Source organism: Pavona decussata, unplaced genomic scaffold (genome assembly GCF_977016875.1).
Source record: "Pavona decussata unplaced genomic scaffold, jaPavDecu1.1 SCAFFOLD_13, whole genome shotgun sequence".
Taxonomy (NCBI): Eukaryota; Metazoa; Cnidaria; class Anthozoa; order Scleractinia; family Agariciidae; genus Pavona; species Pavona decussata.
Genome location: NW_028145436.1, coordinates 1503289 through 1507941, shown reverse-complemented (window position 1 = coordinate 1507941; position 4653 = coordinate 1503289). Strand labels below are relative to the sequence as shown.

General features: G+C 35.2%; 1 long non-coding RNA gene across 1 annotated transcript; it reads right to left on the bottom strand.

Moving 5' to 3' along the window:
- Nucleotides 1-1279: 1279 nt before the first annotated feature.
- Nucleotides 1280-4304, bottom strand: LOC146487808 (uncharacterized). Its single transcript, XR_014867810.1, has 2 exons — nt 4115-4304; nt 1280-2103 (listed from the first exon to the last, which is right to left on the bottom strand). It is a non-coding gene; the product is annotated as an uncharacterized LOC146487808 (long non-coding RNA).
- Nucleotides 4305-4653: the final 349 nt, after the last annotated feature.

Here is a 4653-nt window from a genome sequence, read left to right as displayed (position 1 = left end):
AGCCGTAAGAAAACTAACCCCTTAACGTAAGCATTACTAACCCCTAGACCTAAAAAAACTAACCCCGAAAGGTGGGCATTACTAACCCCTAAACGTAAAAAAACTAACCCAGAAACCCATTACAAACCCCAGAAGTAAGAAAACTAACCCAAAAACATAAGCATTACTAACCCCCAAACGTAAGAAATCTAACCCCTAAACGTAAGAAAACTAACCCCCAAACGTAAGAAAACTAACCCCTAAACGTAAGAAAACTAACCCCTAAACGTAAGCATTACTAAGCCCCAGACGTAAGAAGACTAACCCCTAAACGTAAGCATTACTAACCCCCAGTGGTAAGAAAGCTAACCCCGAAACTTAAGCATTACTAATCATTAAACGTAAGAACACTAACCGAAAAACATAAGTATTACAAACCCCAGACGTAAGAAAAATAACCCCGAAACGTAAACATTACTAACCCGAGACATAAGAAAACTAACCCCGAAACGTAAGCATTACTAGCCCCCAGACGTAAGAAAACTAACCACTAAACGTAAGAAAACTAACCCCTAAACGAAAGCATTACACACCCCAAACGTAAGAAAACTAACCCCCAAACGTAAGCATTACTAACCCCCAGACGTAAGAAAACTAACCCCCAAACGTAAGCATTACTAACCCCCAGACTTAAGAAAACTAACCCCTAAACGTAAGCATTACTAACCCCCAGACGAAAGAAAATTAACCCCCAAACGTAAGCATTACTAACCCCCAGACGTACACTGTAAAAGTTGACTAGTTAAAACAACCAATTAAAATTGTCGCCTAGTGCATCTGAGAGAACCCTTTTTTTTTAGTTGGTTTGACCAATTTAAAAAGGTTTAAATTAACTGGATTCTTTTGGTTTGAAATAACTAATTTAGAATAAGTTAAAATAATTATCAATTAGGTCATTTTGACCTATTTGTTTAGCTGTTTTTACCTAAATATATATGTTGTTTTAACCACTAAAAATATTTGTTTTAACCATTTTTTATAGAGTTAGAATAACCAATATCCTTGGTTGAAATAACGTAATTCATTTAGTTAGCGACCATCCAAAATTAGTTGATTCAACCATTTAAAAAAGTACCCGGGGTGCATCTGAGAGAACCCATTCTTTTTAGTTATTGTTAGTTAATTTAACTAAAAAAAATAGGTTACAATAAATTGTTAATTTAACCTCAAATAAATAGTTCATTTAACCCATGTAAAAGAGTTAAAATAACACAGTTAAATGGATCATATTGGCAAACAATTTCGGTTACATGCATTTTTATTGAATGAACAGGCAGTCAAATATATACATATGCAGTAAACAATGGTTCCATAGAAAGGGAAATTAATGATCACATCCTATCTACAAGAAATATATCGGCTGTGAACTTTTTTTCTTTCTTTTACCTGCTAATATTCATATAATAAACAACCTAAAACTATATAATGATACTGAGAATAGTGTACATGTATGTCTACTTGTTTGCTCACATAATATAAACTGAACAATTTAAACTACTTCTTTCTGTTGAAACCTAAGTGGCAAGGTTTAGTAGAAGGAATTGCTGGATATAAGCATTTTGTCACTTGGTTCAGCTCACCAAAAAAATTCAATTTGATAATGCACAAAGGTTTTACTTTTTTCATTGTAAACTTGCTAAAATTCAACGTTCTTCAATACTTCTCAAACTGCATACATTTGGCCAATCTCAGACTCAATTCTATGGAAGAAAGTGGAGTGGTTTCTATGCCATTCTACTCATCTTGCCTACCACTGCTTCAACACTTAACGGGAGTGCGTGACTGCTCCGTCTTGACTCAGGTATTAAAATATATTCAAGAAATAAATAAACATTCTTGCTATGACCACCCTGGCCCTTTGGGTAGTCAGCATTGAAGCTATAGTAGCTTGCAATCAATGTGTTGATGGTACTTAAAATGTTGATTTTTCTGGAAACGGCAGACTACCATTCCTTCTGCTGCCAACACCAGTGACTGGATATCATCAACAGTTGCTTCCGTCGAAATGAGACGGGGTGCTGTTGTTGCCGCTATTTCATCTTCTGCAACCAAATCTGAGTCATTCTGCAACAACAAAAAATGATTTGTTGTTACTGTAAATCCCGGACATTACTTACAATCACAAACTACAAACACCCATTTGTAACACAATATCATCCATCAGTGCCAAACTTAAAGGAAATCCTTATGAGCAAATGGCTTTAATAGAGGAACAACCAAAGTTCAGAGAGATTTTTAAGGAACGGCCACTAATCTCATACAAGAGAGGGCGTCCCCTAAAGACATACTCGTTAGAGCAACACTATAACTGAACATGGTAATTTGGTAATTTGTAAAATATTCCTTTGTGAAGTGGGCATGCTTTTCTAAAGTCAATGACAACAGCATTATAATGAAGACCTCTTACATCAAGCATAACATTTTTAGGCTTCATGTCATTATGAATAAAACCTGAAAGGTGAATTGCATGCAGCCCCTCAATCATTGTCAAAAATAAATGATCTGGTGAACATGATTCCAACCATTTCACTGATTTAAGTCTCCTGGAAAAGTCATCTAAAATTACACTTTCCTTATTAATGCCAATAAATTCTCCATGCAAACTCCCAAAAACAGGGGAAAACTAGAGTGAGGAATAACATTTAACATGGCTTTTGCTTCATTGATCAAGATGGATCTCACAAAATGCTCTTTGTTAAAAAAATTTCAAACAGGCATCTATACCTTTATATTTACCCTTAAAGCAACTCCCAAATGTACCCTTTCCTAGAACATTGTCCTCTCCTACTTCAAGCAAATTTTTCGTAATAAATCATGGTTTTTGGAATATCTACGTCCTTCAATGTACAGCTAGCAAAATATAGAAGTCTATTATTTTCTTCTTTTGTTTCCTTCCATTTATAAAAATAGCCATTTGCTATTTGCTTGGTGATCTTACAGTTATTTTCAAGGTCAATTACTTTTTCTTTTACTTTCTTTGCTGCATTGGATTGCAAAAATGTTGAGAGCTTTTTCGATTTATGTGATTCTTCCTTTGCCTACTTTTTCTCTTTTTCTTTCCACTCTTGGAGAACTGCAGGTTTCCTCTGAGTGGTGTTGCAGCTCAAATGTCTAGAATCAGGCAAGATATTGATTGGAATAGAAAATTAATTTTGAATTTGGTATCACTGATGGAAAATTATTCTATAAAAAATGTGAGCCAGGTCAAAAAAGAAAGCAAGAACCCGTAGGCTGCAGATTATAGCCCAAGCAAGGCTGACTCAAGGGACAACCTCAGCTAGGAAATTGTCAGTAGGCAAGCAATTAAATCTTGCCTTGACAAAACTATGGCTTCTGCTGGAGTTCAGCCTTTCAACCCTTATCACACTTTAGTTTTTATTCAAATTCACTGTAAGTCATGTACATAAATGTACACAATATCAAACTAAATAAAAATAACTTAAAAAACATTCAGTTCATTTATCAACAATTCAGTCCTCCAAGTAATTCAAAATAAAAGATATAAACTGATTTCTCTTTTTTGTGAGAAATATCCATTTGAGATCCTCTGGTCAATTTTGTTTTTCATGTTTTCTTAAGCATGACATATTTTAATTAAAGTAAAACTGAACAAGCAAACTTGTGCACAAATTATTTAAAAAAATCCCTACATTGAATGTACCAAAGAAAAAACAACAATTTACTGTGGTAATCAATCAATTAGATTTTGAAGGATCTCGTGTTATCTTTCCCAATTGATGGTTTCCGATAAGTGTCCGGCAACAATCACCAATTTTTTTGGACCGCCAGATGGCAAGGGGACAAGCAAGGCATTCTTTAAGCACACAATTGCAAGGTGTATATGTGCAGTACGAAAACAAGCGAGCCACGCTTTTCTCAGTTGGGCGAAAATAAACTTGACACTAAGTAATATTTGAATTTTTCTTCTCGGGTATTGGTGGTTCAACAGAATAAAAATGTGAAAAAAAAAAGTTTCAGTGAATAACAATGATTGTGTTATGCAATGTCGGAAAGGTTTCAAGCTTCTTTCAACACATGCAAATTTGAGTACCGTTTTCAGCACGAAAGTACCTACCAAGCTTTCTGTGTCTTTATCGTTTCCCTTTTTTAATGATCAGCTGGCACTTTTCGAAGACTTTTATTGTTTTCTCAACGGGCTGCCGAGCACTATTGACATCAAAAGTCTGCAAAAAGAATACAAATAACAAAACAAGGTAAATTAATACAGACATCACGATCGACTGACAAGTTCAAACGCAATTAATCTCCAATAGATTTTCAATTCTGTATCGCTTATTTTGAGGTTTATACATCGCTGCATGTTGACTTTTGGTCTGCTTGCAGCAATGTAACCAGGCATGGCTTTGTAACCACGTAATAATGTGAGTAGTCAAATGCGCATGCTGCAGACCGCCATGCCCCAACGCTTTTAGGCGGGAACTTTTTTTTCACGATCTGTAATTCATCCATAGAGAGATTCTAAATATACAAGAAATAAAAGATCCTCTCTCGGAAAACTTCTCATTTTATGTATGTAAACGAAAACTTGAGTAACACTTAGAAGCCACCTACCACGTGCGTCACCTCTGTCCATGCCGCGATGAAACGTTTTCT